The sequence below is a fragment of the Mesoplodon mirus genome (genome assembly GCF_964341445.2).
Source record: "Mesoplodon mirus genome assembly, chromosome: 16".
NCBI lineage: Eukaryota > Metazoa > Chordata > Mammalia > Artiodactyla > Ziphiidae > Mesoplodon > Mesoplodon mirus.
Window position 1 is genome coordinate 12202560 of NC_138992.1, and position 19512 is coordinate 12222071.

At 52.0% G+C, this 19512-nt stretch overlaps 1 long non-coding RNA gene across 23 annotated transcripts in view; it reads right to left on the reverse strand.

Annotated features, from left to right (window-relative positions):
* LOC309792220 overlaps positions 1 to 19512 on the reverse strand; it is a 365358-nt gene that overhangs the window by 297748 nt on the left and 48098 nt on the right. Inside the window, exon 2 of one of the 23 annotated variants that reach the window (XR_014291625.1) lies at positions 212 to 458. The exons of 21 other annotated variants lie outside the window; for them this stretch is intronic. This is a non-coding gene — a long non-coding RNA (uncharacterized lncRNA). Of the gene's footprint in view, positions 1 to 211; positions 459 to 15929; positions 16215 to 19512 lie in introns of those variants that run through there. One more of the 23 variants, XR_014291640.1, reaches the window with a different exon arrangement.

A 19512-nucleotide genomic window follows, 5' to 3' on the forward strand; every position in this document is an offset into this window, starting at 1 on the left:
GCAGCACCGCACCAGAAAGTTAGGACCGGAGTCGGGTCAGCTGAGAGAGGGTGCTTACGGCAGGAGGGGAGCAGGGATTTATGGCACCAGCCCCGGTTCATGGCAGGGGAGAGAAGGGGGCACACAGTCTGTTAAATGTTTACTGAGGCCCACAGGCAAACATGAAGCCCAGTTTGTTTTGCTGGGGCTGGGTACATTAAAGCGCTGTCACCTGGGGAAGAGTTATTCCATGGTCTGTTGGGTATTACTGCAGCAAAGCGGTGGTCCCTGACCAGGCGCAGGGGCAGAACTGATGCTCTCACAAGAAGGCAGCTCTGCCACGGACTCCACCTGCAAGAACGCAGGATGCAGGGTGCTGCACACCACGGCTTCTAGGACCATCAGACAGCTACACTTCTCCCTCAGGGAGCAGTTCTGTTTCCTCTGCTAGGTGACTCCTTTTGGGTCATTTGCTCTTCCTGTAATGGATTAGCCAAAATAAAAAAAGACAGGCAATACCCAGGATTGGCTTGGCTGGGGAAGTGGAATTTTCATACAAGCTGGTGCACAGGCACTCTGAAGAAAGAAAGACAAACAACCACTTTGGGAAGCTGTTTTGCATGATCCACCACAGCTGAATATATGCTTTACATAGCCTACGCTTAGGTATAAACTCCCAGAAATGTGTACCGATGTTCGCCAAAAGATATGTTGTCGGATGTTCATGGCAGCGCTACTCATGACAGCCACGCACTGGAAACTACTCCAACGCCTCCCAGCAGGAGAATGGATATTACACACACACACACACACACACACACACACACACACACACACAGGAATATTACAGAGCATCGAGAATGATCTACAACTGCACGTAGCATGTGAATACATCTCACACATGTAATTTTGAGTGAAAGAAGCCAGACACAAGGGAATGCATTGTGATGTCATTTATATTAAAAACATAAACATGTCAACCTAACCTGTGCTTTTAGAAGTCAGGACAAGGTTATCTGAGCGAGGGGGGATGGGACAGTCAGTGACGGGAAGGGGTCCGGAGGGGGCTTCTCACACGCTGGTAGTGTTCCATCCATCCCGGTGGCGGCTACACTGGATGTCTTATCAAGCTGTTTTGTATGCTTCTGATATGTGTGCTTTTTTATGCATGTAACCTCGATAAAAAGTTAAGTAACTTTTTTTTTTTTTAATGTCTCCTGTGCAAGTACGTTTGCTGGAACACTGAAGATGTGGCAACACCCGCTCAGGCCTGGGAATGGCCCCTTCTAGGTTTCCCTGCCTTGTATTTTCATGCCCTGCTGCCTTAGAGCTGACCCTGCCCCGGGGAGGGTGCTCAGGGAAACACTTCACAAATAAGCTCGCTCTGGCCTAGTGACACGGAATTTGACATGGAATTGCCCCACAAGAAAATACAGGCCCTGGCCCGATCCTCTTGGTTGAGTCTTTCCCCTCCTAGCCTCTGCCTCTGTCAGGCCCAAATAGGTCACTTCGTTCTTGACCCTCCCTACCAGGTATTTCCAACAGCTGACCACTGCCCGGTAGTGAACATGTTGGAGAAAAACGAGAAACAGCCTGCCTCTATTTCCTACCCAACACCAAGAGAGCATCTTTCTAAACTACCAGCTTCCCCTAACAATGGGATGCACAGAGGAGTGCTCTGGGAATAGGAAGGCTTAAGGGATCCTGGGGTGGCAGAGACTGGAATGCACAAAGCCAGGTCATGCAGCCCCCGGCACCGACACTGGGAGAGAAACACAGTCTCTCGGACTGCGATGGTGGGAGCCGGAGAGCGTGTCTCCTAGTGGGTGCCTGGCTGGGCTCCAAGCCCTCTCTCTGTTTCTGGGTCTCCTGGACTCCATGTGTATGTTTTCTCTCTCTGTCTTTCCCTCTTGCAGCAGTGATCAGTCAGAGTGTTAATTTTAGTAGGAGCAAGAGTCAGCAGATGCTGACTGCGCCACCTCTGAAAGCTGCTGGGGGTGGGGGGAGGAGGACCAGCTGTGGGGAGGATGGACCAATTCCCCAAGGGGAGGATCCAGTCGGTAAAGCTCGCACCATCTTAGCTGGTCTCGCTCTCCCTCAGGTACGCAAGACTCCATCAACACGGATGCTACCAAGCAGGTGTCTGCTTTATCTTTTTCTGAGGAAGGGAGCTGCGGCAATTTCTCCACCGTGTCCAGATTATTTCTCAGTGATACCCCGAGAGCTGGGGCCTGCCTAACCTGGGGAGATAAATCAAGCAGATTTGTTCCCAGGGAAAGCGGCAGCTGTCCGACTGCTGACTGACTCTATTTTTGCTTCGTTTCAGTTTCTCCCCAGTGTGTGCTGGGATGACACGGATCAGCTGCCTTGGAATTTCCAAGCCTTCCGGCCCATGCTCCCCCACTCCCCCCTCCTCCCACTCGCCCAATTCCTCATTCAGGGGATGGGGGCTCGGGGGCCAGATAGACCCGGGCGGGAATCGCAATGGGGTCAGTCGCTCGCTGGCCACGGGCACAGCCCTTAGGCTCTTTGGAAGTGTCTCCTCACCTGTTGAATGAAAACGAGGCATCGAAATGCATGTCCCCTGGGGTTCGGATGTGGAGGAGACTGTATACAAAATGCTCAGTGCCCAGACCTGCCCATGGGGGCCCCTGACTCAGCAGAAGGTCAGCATCATCTCAGCCGTCCTGATCAGCCAGTACTGCTGCTTGGGAGATGCAGACTGAGCCCTGCCCCACTAAGCAAAGTCAGCAAGGGACTGCAGTTCCTCTGCACTGAACCATCTAAGGCCAGGTACCTCCACCTCCACCTCCACCGATTAGAGTCATTCTTCAAAAATTCTGACATTCGGGTCCAGCCAGGCTCCCAGAGACCTGCACAGCCCTTGAGAACTCAGCAGAGGTTCAGTAAATGTTGGCTGGAATAGGAAGTGACTAATCATAACCGCACATTGAATGCTCACAATATCAGGCATGGTGCTAGGAGCTGGAAATCACATGAGTCAAGAAAGACAGGATCCCTGCCTTCAGGGAGCTTTCAGGCTACACCAAGAGATCCAGAGATACGAATGGGCAGATGGTGCATGGCCGTAAGCGGATATGCTGGTGATGGCCGGGTTCCCACAGCAGGGTAGTGGGTGCTCAGCAGAGGAGGAGAGGCTGGACCACACTGAAGGCCACACTGAGAGGCCTCAGCATGTCAGAGCACAAGAAACCCTGGAAATAATCTCGGTCCTCACTGGACAGCTGAGAAACAAGGCCCAGAGAGGTAAAGTGACTTGCCCAGGTTGGCCTAGCTAAGAACTGTGGGATGCAGAATAAGAAGCAAATCTTGAGCGAAAAGGGTGGGCTGGGCACACGCTGCCTGGGAGAGGCACTGCTCCTGAAGCCAGCGTGACCAGAGGCCCGGCAGAGCAGGGCCATACCACCTGCAAGCTCGCTCCAAGAGCGCTGGTTGTCTTATGCTGTGTCACCTCAACAATGCTGTGAGGTAGTAAACTCGTTTTCAAAAGGGGACACGGGCACACAGCAAGCTGTACGCCCAAAGCCATGCGGGACTCGGAGACCCTGAGATAGGAGCCCTGGCGCTCTGCCGCCACAGCCTTTTTGCCTAACCCCTAGGCTGTCCTGCCTTAGAAGGGGGATATGGAGGGAAAGACCGGGGGCAGGGTGACAGGATAAGAAGGTTCTGGAAGACAGAGTTGGGGAGGGCTCTTTCGAGTCTGGTCGCTAGAAAATGCAACGAACAGAGACTCCCGAGGCATCAGTATCCACTGCCAGGAACTGACCAGAATGCCCCGACCCAATGACCTGTCGGTGGGTCCCAGGCCTTGCTCTTTTCCCGAGGTAAGTGTCTCGTGTTGCCCACAACATGCTGCTCCAGAAGGCTCCTCGTCAGAGTGGGACGTTTGCCCATCACATCGTTCCCACCAGGCTCAGGGATGACAGGGTAGCAGTGCGGCAGTGGGTCTCCCCAAAATAACTGACCCCTGACTGTTTCTCCCCACCTGCAGGTGAGAAGACAAAGGGTCCTGGAGAAACCTGGGAGCAGCGCCCACCCAGGTAGAATGTGATGGCACCACACTTGTTATAGACTGTCCTACAGACCCACCTGTTTTGGGGGTACAGCTGTCTTGATTACAGATCCCTGGGATTACTTCACAAGAGCTTTCTTTTTCATTCACTAGACCAGACCAGAGAGAAATGGCACCAGCAATTTTAAGAGAAAGAGGCAGGCAGACAGACGGATGGATGGAAAGACAGACAGCAGGGTGGGCAGGAGGGAAGCTGTGCCCAGCAATGACCAGCGTTTTATAGACAAACAGACCAGGGTGAGAATTCTAGCTCCAATGCTTACCAAACAGCCGTGAAACCTTGAACTTCAGTTCTCTGAATCTACTTGCCTCCCTGCAAAATAGGTCCTGCCTTGCACAATTAGGGGGGACATTAGAATTAACCTATACAAGCCCTTACACATAATAGGTCCTCAATAAAAGAAAACCTTCCATTTAATCAGCTCACCTCCATGATCCTTTACACCCTGATGGTGATTAAGACACTGAAATGAGCTGAGAAAGCCATGAACACTTTCCTTCTACAAATGACAAGCCTTCAAAGTCTTTTTTCTTTTTCTTAAGTTCCTTCTGTTTGCTTTTTCTCATAAAGAACCGCAGGGAAAGGTCAGCAAAGACCCAACTGTCAGTCAAATCCCAGGAAGACAAGGGACAAAGGGCCATGGGACTGAGCCACCCAACAATGACTAAAGAGACAGTTCTTTACAGGACAGCAGAACTCACCCTTGAAGACTCCAAATAGAGAAGCTCTAGGACGCATTATGTTCTCCAAGAAAGTGACTCTGAAGGAGAGTCAAGATCTCACACCCTCCCTGCAAAGAGCTTCAAATCTCATTAAAGCAATGGGGCTACGGGAAATAAACAGTCCACTGAAGGACTGAGCCCACAAACTGCACTGAAGGACTGAGCCCACAAACTGCAGTGGACACGCTCCAGGACCTCAGGGAGCCCTGCACGGATTGAAGCTATTTTCATGGACGGATCACGTGCAGGCTGAGAGGTGTACAAGTTGAGTAGAAGGGAAAAGAGGCTCAGGGTAGTGGGAGCGGTAGACGGAGGAAGACGAGAAACAGCGTTTATTAGTCGCCAGTCACAGAAGAGGCCCTTTTTAATTCCCCCATTTAATCCCCATTAATGCTCACAACCCCAGAGACAGGTCTCAAATCCCCACATTACAGAAATGTCAGCATGGAGAGGGAAGGCATCTTGCCCGATGTTACACAGCTCTCAAGGGGTGGAACTGAACTCGGGACCATCAGACTACAAGCCTCCTCCAGATCCATCATGACACCAAACCCTGGCCTTGCTTTAGGATCTGGGTCACGTTCCCAGCACCCTGAGCTCCCGGGCTCTTGGGGGCTGGGGACTGACTTCCTCTGCATGAGCTCGTTTCCTCAAAGCAGAGCTTTCCACCCGGCAACCCTGCTGTACCTTCCCTCCCCACCCCGTCCCACGGCTCCATACATCCCATAATCATCACCTTTATTCCAACCCCTCTTATTACGTGGATTAGCTGCGCTTCCGGGGAGGTCACAATCGTGATTTTGGAATGCATTTCTGACTTTCACCGAAAAGGTCTTTCCTTCAAGTCACATGGGCACATTTCACTAAGTAAACTCGGGGGGCGAGCTGCCTGCCCACGGGACACTGGGTAAATCCAAAGTGGCAATGGTGGGACAGGAGGCAGAGATGACAGAACAAAAATCCAACAGACTGGGCGTGAGGTTCGGGAAGTGATCACCCAGCGCTCCGTGGAAGAAGGGAGTAGTTTAAAACATCCAGCGACTGATGAAGGAAGCGGAGCGGCTTGCACCTGCCTCTCCTTCCCCCGCACACCAAAGGCAAGCCCCTCTTCAACCCCATCCCGTCGGCATCTGGGGTCAGGAGACAGAAAGTACACGGGCAACAGGAACATCATCGAGGGAAAGACAGGAGACAGAGGGAAGGAAGGTAGAAAAGGAGGAAAAGAAAATTTTAAAATAAGCAGCAGAAATTCAAATGCATTAAAAACATATCAGAATAGTAGTCCAAATAAAAAACCTGACTTGGGGAACTTAAGTCTCCAGAGCTCCGTGGGAACTGAGTGGCATGGCATCACAGCCTCCAAGGCAAGTCAAGTTCAACATCGCACAGATGCGTACATGCACACGCACATACACACACGCACACACACTGCTGTGTGTGGGGTGTACATGAATCACTCCATATTTACCAAGTGCCTTCACGGTGTGAGTTTCAGTACTAGGCTCCCAAAAGGTTTCTCTGGGCCAGTGGGTCTCACACCTGAGTGTGCCTAAGAATCACCTAGGGGCTTGTCACAATACAGACCCCCCCAAGGTCCACCCACGGCAATTCTGACCAGTAGGCCTGGGGAGGGGTCTACTCTATAGGTCTCTCAGGTGACAGACATGCAGGGTGATAGTGATGTGGGGCGACAGTGATGCAGGATTATACAGTGATGCAGGGTGATACGTGATACAGGGCGATAGTGATACAGGGTGATGTAGTGATGCAGGGATGATGCAGGGCTCACTGGAGAAGCTCTCTTCCTGGGGGCTAACTGCTCTCTCTTCGGTGTGAGACCTCTGAGATAAAGTGAGGCTGTGAGTGGTTGTGGCTGGGAGGGAGAGAGGGGGTTACCCTTACCAAGCACCCTTCTGGGCCAGCAACGAGCTGGGCTCCTGGGGCTCAGGGTCCTGCTTTGTGCCCACCCACCCCTCCGAAGCAGTTACTGATGCATCTGACAGATGAACAGCTAAGGCTCACCAGGGTGGCTTGTCCAAGGTCACCTAACTAGGAAGTAGCAGAACTGGAAACTTCCTTTTGTCTCCGAGGGGGGAAAAGATAAAAAGGAAAAGGATACACTCTAAATCCTGAAAACGTGGAGTGGTTTAGAGGAAAGGAAGGAACTGGAAGAGGAAAAAGGAAAAGGAGAACAGATGCCTGAGCACTTATTCCTCACGACGCCTAGCCAGAGCACTTCTAATCCTTTAGACGGGCTCCAGGGAGCATGCAGCCCCAGCAGACCCCCTGGACCCCACAAACCATAGCAACGGGAGGAGAAACGGATCTCAGATGGTTCAGGAGGGGACGCTGTGCAGCTAAAATACTCTGATTTCTCCCCCAGTCACCACAGAAAACTCAGTACAGCTCACAACACATCTCATCACTTGCTGCTTCCTCTTACAGACACACAGGCACCCAAAGGGTCATGTCGAAAGAAACCCGCACGCTGAGCGCCCAGCGGCACCTCAGCATAAGCCATGAGGAGGACGAGGACCTTCCTTTGAGGATGAACAGGATCACGGGACGCATCTAATCATTTTGCTTCTCGGTCTCAAACCTGCAGGATGACAGTCAACTGCTTCACAGTCAGGCTGAAGGTAACACCCACGGCTAGTATTTACCGACTGTCTTCTAGGCAGCACACACCTCAAATTGGTGTATTGAAAAAAACCGCAAAATCTATAACACGGGTGGTAATAAGCTGAGCTGGGATTGAGGTCCCAGGGTCCCAGCTCTTAAAGTTTCAACTTCAGCTACAGACACCCCTGCAGTCTGAGCACACTGGACATGTCACTCACTGACTCTCCCCTGGGCCTCTGCTTCTGCCGTCTTTCCAACTGCTCAGCCTTCTTGGTGAACTTCTACTCATCCTGCAAAGCCCTTTCTCTCACTGTGCCTTCCCCAATCTTCTCATCATCCCCCTGTGACTTACAGCTAAATCCACTGCTGCCCCTTCCCCAGCACTCCCACCGCATAAAGGCAGACACCGGATCAATTCAAATCCCAAGCCTGTCACCTCTGGCCCATTTGCTCCAGCACAGTGACCCAATATGCGGAACTGGCATGCTCTAAAAGCACACAGGCCTTATTCTCTCCACGGCCCTAGTCCCACACTGAGCTGCCATCATTTGTATCTGAGTTTTCTCCATTACAAAGCTGTGGGTGAGCAGCTTGAGGATAGCAACTATGTTATCCTTAAATTCCCCATTTCCCAGAACCCAATCCTGAAGCTGCTTAGCAGCTAGTAGCTGCTCAATTAATGCTCACGCTGGATAGTCATCCACTGAGCATTTACTGCAAACCTGGCCAGAATGATCGAGACTGTTTTTTTAACAGAGAGAAGGCAAAAAGATTCCAAAGGAAAAGTGAACGGTGCTGAATCACCGATTAACGGAAGCAGTGGAGCAGAGAGATGCTGGAAGGGAAATATCCCCTTGGAGACTCAGGCTCTGGAATCACAACAGCCCACTTGCATCCTGTCTCCTTACTCACTGTGCACACCAGGAGGCTTATGTATTAGCATTTGGAAGCTTCACCTTCCTCCGCAGAAATTAACACCTGCCCTTATAGGGCTTCATAGGGCTGCTGGGAGGATAAAATGAGATAATGCAGGCAAAGTGCATGGCAGGGCCCGCACACACAGAAGGGGCTCAGCACGTATTAGCCATTATTACCAGCTCCAGCAGCTCAGTAACTGAAAGGCAGCCAATGGCTTCTCAGCAGCCAAGAACACACCTGAATGACAGACATCATGCTTCACACTTCCAGAAATTCAAAGGTATCTCCCTTCCGTTCATTTTCCAAATTAGCTAACGATGGGAAAGTGTTGTCCTTCAGGCAATTCAAGGCGCCAAGTACACACAGGTCGTGCTTACTGAGGTGTGTGTCGTGGGCACCTTGGAGAATCTGCAAAGAGGAGCGTGCATCTGGCCGGAACCTGCCCGTATTCCCTCCAACACCCTCAGGGGGACACACCTGGAGCCAGAGGCAGGCTCAGGTCTTGCAACACCACAGCAGCTCCCAGCCGGACGCCTGAGGCTCCACTGTCCTTGCCTAACCGGGGCGGAAGAGCAAGAGCCAGCCACCCCCGCAAGCGAGAGGACAGGGCGGGGGCGGAGACGGGCGGCCCGTGCAACAGGTCAGAGACTGGATACTCTCACATGTCTGGATTCCTAGAAGACCAGAAGCAAGGGGCAGGGATGGGGACAAAGAACACTTATGGAACCCACAAAGGACCAATGAGAGCCCTGGACAGAATTTCATCAAACATCTCCTGGAACTCTCATGAAGTACCTTGGAGATGGCAGGAATTTTCCTTCATGTGAGACCTTTAAGAAAATGAAACAGGGGCTTCCCTGGTGGCGCAGTGGTTGAGAGTCCGCCTGCCAATGCAGGACACACGGGTTTGAGCCCTGGTCTGGGAAGATCCCACATGCCACGGAGCGGCTGGCCCCATGAGCCACAATTACTGAGCCTGCGCATCTGGAGCCTGTGCTCCACAACGGGAGAGGCCGCGATAGTGAGAGGCCCGCGCACCGTGATGAGGAGTGGCCCCCACTTGCCACAACTAGAGAAAGCCCTCGCACAGAAACGAAGACCCAACACAGCCATAAATAAATAAATAAAATTAAAAAAAAAAAAAAAAAAAAGAAACTGAAACAGTCAAGGCAGGATTCCAAGCCGGGGTTTTTCTGACTCCTTTCATTCACGTTCTCTGCCAAACAACAGGGATGACACTACACGGGAAGGTCACTTCCTCCTTTTTACGTTTCTGTAAGTTTGTGGAGGCCATTTTTCAGCAAGCATATATTAATTAGGAAAAAAAATTCCAGATGTTTTGCTTGGTTTTGTTTCTGAATCCGTATCTGGTGCTAGAATTTGCAGATACTCTTCTCTGGGTGCCAGAACAGCTCTTGGCTGTAGGTCCAAAAGCACCAAAGGACTGTATCCTAATCATTTCTTTCCATGAGCCACGCTGAGGGGCAGTCACACCCTGTAACCGATCTGAGGGACTCCGCCTTGGGACAGATAAAGCCTGGGGTCCCTGGGCACCAGGAGTTTAGCACATCCAGCCCCCAGCAACAAGGCTTAAATCAGAGACGCGATCAGCTTCTGCGGTGTGAAGCAGCAGGTAGCTGGGCAGGGCTGATCTGAACCAACCTGGCCCTGCCACCAATGCCCTGACCTCGTGAGCCAGGACTGGGAAGGAACAAGGGCACAGGCATGAGGGAGAGTGCGGGCTCCTCCCCAGCTCTGGGAAAAGGCCATGAAACCAAAATAACCTGAGACCACGTTTCCTAACCTGTGAGACAGGATTGCTGTGGGGATGGCAGAAGCTAAAATTCAATGCTTCCCCAAAACTCTTTCACCCCTGTGACCTGCATGACCAAACACAGGGGCGGCGAGACACTGGGTAGGAGAATTCCCCTCTGTTCCTTAATGTTTATTTGATGACGAAAGTGTTGATATCCACTGCCCCTCTCCCATTTACCCTGAGGTTGCCATCCCCTGGGAGCACTTCTGGGTGTCCAATCAGCAGAAGGGCACTTATATACGCTAACACAGGCCACAATGCAGATGGGTGGTACCTGCTATGCAGCGTCAATTTCCAGCGCCCTCTCTTCCCTCGTGGTGAGCCTGAAGAAGCCCCCATCTATCAATATGCATTCCTCTTGACTGCATATTTCTGCTTTGCTCTTGCGATTTTTTTAAATAAATTTATTTATTTATTTATGGCTGCATTGGGTCTCTGTTGCTGCGCGTGGGCTTTCTTTAGTTGTGGTGAGTGGGGTCTACTCTTTGTTGTGATGCGTGGGCTTCTCATTGTAGTGGCTTCTCTTGTTGCAGAGCACAGGCTCTAGGAGCACGGGCTTTAGTAGTTGCAGCACGCAAGGTTAATAGTTGTAGCTCGCGGGCTCTAGAGCGCAGGCTCGGTAGTTGTGACGCACGGGCTTGTTGCTCCACGGCCTGTGGGATCTTCCCGGACCAGGGCTAGAACCCGTGTCCCCTGCATTGGCAGGCGGATTCTTCACCACTGCGCCACCAGGGAAGTCCCTCACTATCATTTTTTTCTCGTGGAGGACGTAGACAGGGCATGGCTACTCGACCCACCTACAAGATGATGTGGAGGACAGTCTAAGAGGAGAGAAACTGATTCAGCATTTTATCCTGTGGGCTTCCTGCCTTCCCCAGTCACTGGACAGAGAAGGAAGGGGAGGAGGAGGAGGAACGGCGGGGGATGAGACTCCAGTGGCTACAGGGTTCATAGGGAACGCGGTACACACAGCAACACCACCCCTCTCTTTGCAAACAACAGTAATAAATGCTAACATTCTCAGGGCACCAAACATTCACCAGGGCTCTACAAGCATCATCACATTTAATCATCACCATGACCCAGGGTGGGTTTGTACTTTACGAATAAAGTTACCGAGGTCCAAGGATGCTGAGCCACTTTCTCAAAATCCCATAGCTAGTAAGTGGGAGAAGGAGGTTCCTTTAGCTAAAGAGGACATCTGTGTGGACAGTGCAAGAGCACCCAGAGCTGCGGCCAGGGAACGCAGAATGAAATCACCAGTTTCACCACATGCTCCGCCTTCCCTTCATTCAGCAAACATTTACCAAATGCCTATACCTAAGGGAGACAGTGCTGCCTGTCCTCCCGGCCACCTTCTCCTCACCTTCCCCTTCAAGAAGGGAGGTTGGGGCTTCCCTGGTGGCGCAGTGGTTGAGAGTCCGCCTGCCGATGCAGGGGACCCGGGTTCGTGCCCCGGTCCGGAAAGATCCCACGTGCCACGGAGTGGCTGGGCCCGTGAGCCATGGCCGCTGAGCCTGCGCGTCCGGAGCCTGTGCTCCGCAACGGGAGAGGCCACAACAGTGAGAGGCCCGCATACTGCAAAAAAAAAAAAAAAAAAAAAAGAAAAAAATTGACAAACGTTCTCAGACTTCCGAATCATGGAGTTTCAAGGAACGGTACTATAAAACCAGGTCCTCAAGCTCTGGGGAAAGCATGAGGGAGGCTATCCTAACAGAAAACAGCTGCCATTGTTTCACATCGGCTTTGTTCCTCTGACTTTCGATGTTAGTCAAACGCTATAAAACTTAGTACCCAGTAATGAGACTTAAATAATTAATGCTTGATAGCATTAGCAACATCCTGTTATTTAATAATAAAGAATAATAATGTCAGCTTCAATGATTTACTAATGACTGCTTAAATAATTAATTTTAAGATGTAATATGCAACCTGCAAGTTTGTTAACTCATTCACTGGACTTCCTCCCAAACCTGGCCCACAGGCCTCTGGTCACTCTCATCACTGCGGTCAACACTGTGCTAAGTTGCTTACAACTAAACTCCGTCGACCAGAAGCAACTCCAGAGCAGCAGCAGAGTATGCTCTGAAGACACTGCCTTGAGGCAGTGCCTATGGGAGGGTCTGGGGGAAATTTTAAGCCATTCTTAAAGTCTAGTAAACTTTTCAAAAGGAAAGAGATGCCACTAAAAAAATTAACATGTGAAGAGGAAGTAAGGCCAGGATGCATGGGTATATATGCAAGGACCATTTTTTAAAAAGAAACCAATTCAAATTATGGGCAATTAATATAGTAAAATGAACTATGATACATCTATACTATGCCCCCAAATTCTGGAAATACTGAGAGTATTTATTTCTGGGTGGCAGAACTAACATTTTTAATTTTCTGCTTTTCAGAGAGAAGGTTACAGACCCTGAAGCAGTACTGCCTGGTCATCTCCAGGAAGCGATCCTGTGCCCTCAGCGCGTCACCTAACCTCTGTGCCTTGCAGCACCGTCTCCCAGGGCTGCCACGGGATTAAATTAAATGAGTTAATATTTGCCAAGGGCTGAGAACAGTTGCCTAGTTTATAAGAAATGCTACATACTTCTTTGCCAAACAAAGAATTATTTTATAATAAGGAAAAAACGTTATTATTTTACAAGTCAAGGGAAAAACTATTGGCGGATGAGGACAGTATCACAGAAACCCAAATACAATGCCACTGGGACTATGTCATTGCTCTTTTCTTATATTTTCCTTTCATAATGGTTTGTGGTGGACCTCCCACCCTCAGTGAAGGCATAGTTTAGATTCACCAGGAAGCAGCACAAGGTAATTTGATCGGGGGCGGGGGTAGATGACCTGGGACCTCTGGCACATTCACGTCAAAGGAGATGCCCCAGGAGGGGTGACAGCTCAGACCACCTCCGTTTCATGACTTAGGACTCCCCAGGCCCCTTTTCCACTCTCCCCAATCCCCCCAATCCCCCCAGCATATCTGCATTAAAAAAATGAGACTGTATAGCCTCAAGGGCAAGCCTCCGAGTTCATTTTTCACCTGGAGCCCAGGACAGCCGAGAGGGCATTACCATCCCAATGGCCTGGCCTTTGCCAGAGAAGGAGAGGAGAGCGGGCTGGAAATGCAGGGAAGTAAGTGCTGGCTCAGCAAAGCCCTCCCAGTGGAGCATCCTCCACAATCGCTCATTGTCATTCCGGCCAGGTGTCTGCATGCTGCCGCCAACCCCAGGATTCTGCAGCGGAGATGGGGGCGGTCCAGGCAGAGGAGCTGATGGGTCAGGTTTGCATATAAAAGAGCTGCCAGACAGCAGTCTTGGCCCCGCAAGACTTGTCCTCCCCACAAGTGAGATTCTCCCGCTTCATCTTCCCTGACAACTTGACCTTGGCTGAGGCCAAACACAAGACCGGGCAGCATCCCCAGCCATTCCTCACATTCTGGGTGACCCAGCCAGCTGCTCCAGGCAGCTCTGGAGCAGGACCCAGGAGGGCACCTGAGGCCAGCCGAACCAGGCCCAGGGCAGAAAGAGAGCCACTCACTCAGGACAGCCTCACCCTTCAGGGGAGCAGCCCCACTCCACCCCAGTACCAGTCAGGCCCAGGTGATGATGACCCGGGAGCTGTCCTGGATTGGCTTTAAAGAGGCGTTTAATGGCATCCTATACATGGAACCCACCCCTGACACACACACACACACACACACACACACACACACACATACAGTATTAGTGAGAAACCCCTCACAGACACAATATGGCTTCTTCTTAAATGGCCTCACTGAGGCAAGGCTCGGGGCCTGCATTCCAAGAGTGGGACCGCCGGGGCCAGGGTCACCTCCATCCAGCCCCCACTGCTACCTGAGAACCCATTCCTGTGGGTCAGGGCAGGAAAGCAGACAGGCAGCGGGGCTGCTGGCCACACACCCTGAACAGGCAGCTCAGCAGGGCCCCGGCAGGAAAGACTGAGAAGGTGCCAGGCCCTGAGCCTAGGCACAGCCAACCTGCTGGATGGACGGGCTCATCCCCTGAGCCTAGTGTGCACCTGTCGAGCACTCCCGAGATGCTTTAAGAAATACTCTAACAGACCGACAATTAAAACTTAAAGGAGCAGGGCAAGACGGGGAGGGGTCCCTCCCAGCACGTAACACACCGTTACTCCATTCTTCCCAAGCTGCCAGAGCCAAGGGCTGGGCTGTCAGAGGGAGAGGTGATGGGCATTTGGCATTGACACAAGCCCTTATCACATGGATCTCAGCACACCTGCTTAGCCAAGCCTTCCCCACCAGGTCACCAGGCAGGTCTCGGAGGACCCGGTCACCGATGACCATGCCCAAATACAGGGTTGTCTGTCAGCGCCACACCCCCCAAAGGACATTCCCCTCTGATGGTCCCCAGCTCCCACCCCGCAGGAAACAAAGGGTGGCCAAAAATGCTTTCTCCATCACATTAGCTTCCCAGGGCTGTCAGAACAAATGACCAAAAGCTCCATGCCTTAAATGCAACACAAATGAACTAAATACAGTTCTGGAGGTGAAAAGTCCAAATGGGGGCTCACTGGGTTGTCAGCAGGGCGACATTCCTTTCTGGAGGCTCTGGGGGGTCGGGGAGAATCCCTGCCTGATGGTGTCTTCCCCCATCTTCAAAGCAGCAATGTTACTTCTCACATCAAGTCACTCTGACCTCCTCTTTGCCTCCCTCCTCCACTTTTAAGGACCCTTGTGATGACACTGGGCCCACAGCAAAATCCAGGATAATCTCCCTATATTAAGGTCAGCCTTCATTCCACCTTCAATCTGAATACCCCTTTGGTCGCCTAACATGTAATATTCACAGGTTCTAGGGATTCGGATGTGAACGTCTTCGGGGGGCAGGGGGTAATTATTGGATTATCCTCCCAACTACATCCATATCTGTGTCAGGCCCCAGGCTGCTCTGTGCCTGAAAAGCCCCCAGAAAAGAAGCCCCACAAAAAGAAACCCCGCAGATCACTACCTACCCCTCCCCCATGGAAAAGCCAGGCCAGCCCTGATCCCAGCGGCTCTTGGACGGTTCCAACCACCGTCCATCTCGAGGGTCTTCATCCAACCTGTGGTGCAGTGATCCCCCCTACGCCCACTTCACAGGTGAGGGAAGAGTGGCAAGACATGCACCCAGGGTCATTCAGCTCCAAGGAGCGGGCCTGGGAGTGCAACGTGGGCTTCTGGCCCACACGGACCCCGAGGTCTCAGACGGGTCCCGGACTTGCGAGTTCAGCCTCCTAGCAGGATCCCTTCCAGCACGGGGGCAGCCTCGCCACTCTCGTCTGGTGCTCTGGCGGCCCTGAGGACCTCCAATTTGAGTTCTCACTGACTCCGCTGAGAATTTCCCAATGTTAGCAATTTTCTGCCACGTTCAACGTGTGTCAGTTACGGAAGTGGGAGGTGGATGGGGAGAACGAAAGTAAAGGCAACATCCACCGGGCACTTGCTAAGTGCCAGGAACAGGCATCCCGTCACTGCCTCTGCCCACAAGCCCTGAGAGTAGGCCTAGTTAGTTCCACACTCCCGAGAGGAGAGGAGGCTGGGTCTCCCGGAGACGGGTACCAAGCCCACACTCACACAGCAGGGGACTGGCGGCACCCCATTCCGATTCCAGCTGGTGGGCTCTCTCCCCTCCAACCCGAGACCTCCCCCAGCCCTGGCCACCCAGGAACCAAGCATTCCAACCTGCGCGGAGGTTACCCCGACCACCGTGCAGACTTCCTCCCCCTCCCCACCCGCACTGCCAACCCACAGGCCACCTGCGGTTCCTCCTGCCAGCAGGACGGGCCCTGGAGTGGTGGAACCAGAGTTCTCCGGTGGTTTCATGCCTCTGCTCATGACGAAGAAGCGTCTTTCTCCTTCCACGGCCCGAGGAAGCCACACGGAGTCCAGGACTTGGGTGTAGCCAAGCAGAGGGCACAGCTGGCCGTCACCGGGCACTCACCTGGAAGCCAGTCCCAACTTTTCCCCTAGATCTTGCTCTGTGCTCAATGAGCCGAAACAACCCAGAGGGACTGACGCCAGCGGGGCGCAGGGACAAGGCCCTGCCATGCCAGCCGACCTTTGCTCTGCTCACCCAGACATCAAAGCCAAGCTCTGGCCACAGATGCAAAGGGTCCTGGGAGATCCAGCTCAAAGGTGGCCCGGTCAAGCTCTGGGTCAGCCATATCCACACAAGTCATTTTACCACGCTGGGTATCCACTGCCAAGCCTTGCACGAGGGGCTGAGGGAACACATACGACGCAATAAGAGACAAGGTCCCTGCCCTGGAAAAGATCTGAGTCTACAGGAGGAATGTACACAAATGTTCCTAAAACATCCACTACGTTAGAAACTGCCACCAAGGCTGTGAAGGAGATGCCAGCTCAACCCCCATCAGCAGTGAATCTGGGGGTTCAAGGGTGGAGTTCTTTGAAGAGCTGACGTTTGCAAAGACATCTGAAAGTTAGCAGGACTTTTTATTTTGCTTATGAGGAAAGGAAGGAAGAGAGAAGGGAGAAGCTCTCTGGCAAATACCGCTTAGGGAGGAATATTTAAAATTGGCAACAGCCCAGATTAATGAGACAGGCCCCCCTGCATTCATTTGCAAAGCACGGTTTTGCTACCACAATCAGATGCAGATTTGTAATGAAATGTACCCCACAGAAACGAAGGCGTCATTTCCGCATGCCTAACAAAGGGTCCAGTGGGACTCACCAGTACCCCATCTGCAAAATCCGCAAGTTAGTCGAGACAGATCTTACCACTCTATGAAAAAAAACCCTGCTAAACACACCAAAGGAAATGACCAGTTGAGAAAACACAAGTAGGCAATACACATGAAAAGCTGGTCAATCACAGCAGTAGTCAAAGAAAAGCAACAGGAACATGGTTTTGTTCTGGGTGTTTGCTGATCACAGAGCTCCACGCCCGCTATGGGGCTCCTTGCGTGAATTAAGATGCTCACACTTCAGGAGGCTGCCCCAGTAACCCCTAGCACCGTCTGCGGAGTGGCTATGGGTGAACTATACCTGGAAAGTTATGCCACACTGTATCAAGACTCTATAAAACTCCTCAAACCTTTCTGGGGGGCTCTGCCAGGAAAACAACCAAAGATGTGTGAAAAGGTTCGTGCATTATACCAGGCAAAGCAGAAGGAAATACGAATGCCCAGCAGTCCTAACTTGGCCAAAGATGACAAGGACAGAAATACCGGCAGCACGTGCTCTGTGCCGTCCTAGGTGGGGCACCTGGATGAACTTTCCTCACCTCTCCTTCACATCAACCCCACGGAGAAAGGGCTGTGATGATCCTCATTTTACAACAGGAGAAAAAATGAGTGACAGAGTACCTTTCTTGCACAGTTACATGATGACACGTGGGAAAGCTGCTCAAAACAAGTTTTCGTAACTGAGTGACACTGGGAAAGGGTCAGGATGAAGGTTAAGTGAACAAAGTCGAGATATGAAACCATCGTAGGCAGGAAGCAAGAGAGCCAGATGGTAAGAGCAACTATCACGGAGCATCAGGATTATCTGCCATCTGTATTTTCCAACATGTCTACAAATAAGCAGGCTCAGGGAGCGGGGGAGGGAGGTTTGTTTTCCTGTTAATTCCCCCTTGATTCTGAGACTGGGGCTCGAGTCAAGGTAGACCTGAAGGGGGAGATTCAGAGCTATTTGCCAGGACACGGCCCACCTCACCCCACTGGGGCACGTGCTTCTCACGGCAGCTGCTAACTCACCAGGCCAATGACTCGAACTGTGGACAAGGGCAAGGATACAAAAGGAACTCACTTCTGGAAAGGACAGCAAAGGAAGTGAACTAATGGCTATCAAGAACATACTGCGTGCTGGGCACTAGGGTGACAAGGCAACAAAGATTTAATAAACGTCTACAGGTGGACCTCTGGCCTGAGTCCATCCATGCCTTACAGTTCTATCAATACATAGCAAGGTCTGGGGGCCTCCAGACTCACCTCTGCCTCCTCTCCCTGACCCTCCTAGGCCTCGAGAACCACGTCATCCTCTGAGACTCAGTTCAAGCAGTTCTCCAGCGAAACTGTCCCTGGGCCACCCACACTGAACCCTCACTCCCCGCCATATGCTCCAACGTACCCGTTAGTACTATTACGGCACCTACCTGACTGTACTATGAGGACTTAGTTATATGCATGGCTTCCCACCAGAACATCTGTGCATCTCCAGAGCCAGGCACAGTGTCCCATGCATCGTAGGTAGGCAATGACTATTAGATGGCTGGGTAGATGGGTAGAAGGCTGGCTGGATGGAAGGGTGGCTGGGTGGAGTGAAATATATACAAGGATGGTTGGAAGGAAAAAAAGCACGGAAGGGTGGAAGGAAGTGTAGGAGTATAGATGGAAGAACAGATAGAAGCACAGAAGAAAGGAGAGAGGGAGGTAAAACCATCAGAAAGAGATGAAGTAAGACATCTCTGTCTTTCGGATGCCACTCTGGACATGCCACTCTGTCGACAGAGAAGAAGGAAGGCGAGGTGACATATCCACGGTGGCATCCCAAAGTTCACATCTTGCCTGTGGGTCATTGACGGCCATCAACACGTTTCAACAGAAAGGGCACTCTGCAAGGAGTTTTTTCTTTTTTTTTTTAATTAGTTTCTGCTTTATAACAAAGTGACTCAGTTATACATACACATCTGTTCCCGTATCCCTTCCCTCTTGTGTCTCCCTCCCTCCCATCCTCCCTATCCCACCCCTCCAGGCGGTCACAAAGCACCGAGCTGATCTCCCTGTGCTATGCGGCTGCTTCCCACTAGCTCTCTACCTTACGTTTGGTAGTGTATATATGTCCCCTGCTCTTGAGAAGGTCACACGGCAGGAGAGAGAGAGACACCGCCATACAGCGAAGTGATAAACTCGGCAGGAGAGTGAGAACTCACACGCTAGTACACGGTCATCAACTCCTCTTCTTTACGAGACCACTCAGCAGGCAACCAGCCTGGCAAGTCTCCCCGTGTACGTCCCCTCCCACTCCTAAAGCCCCTGAAATCCTTTCCCTAAATGCCCCTAGCTGGGATGCCCAGACCTCTCTGTGCCTCCCAGAGGTGTCTTTGGGGGCGCAGCCCGTTCCTGGTCCCATACCACACCCCAGAGCCCACAGCGGGGAACCCATTCCGCCAGAAGGAGCTCTGCGTCCTGTAGCACCACCTCCACTGCCAAAACCCGTTCCTCCGCTCTCCGCCCGGCAGCCAGTGCCCTTCACAGGGCTGCCCAGTGGTTCCAGTAAGTCGTCCTGCCCGGATCTGCACACACCGTTCCCGCAGCCCCTGGGGCACCACCCGTTCCCATCACTGCTGGCAGCTGCCAGCCAGTCACGGGGCCC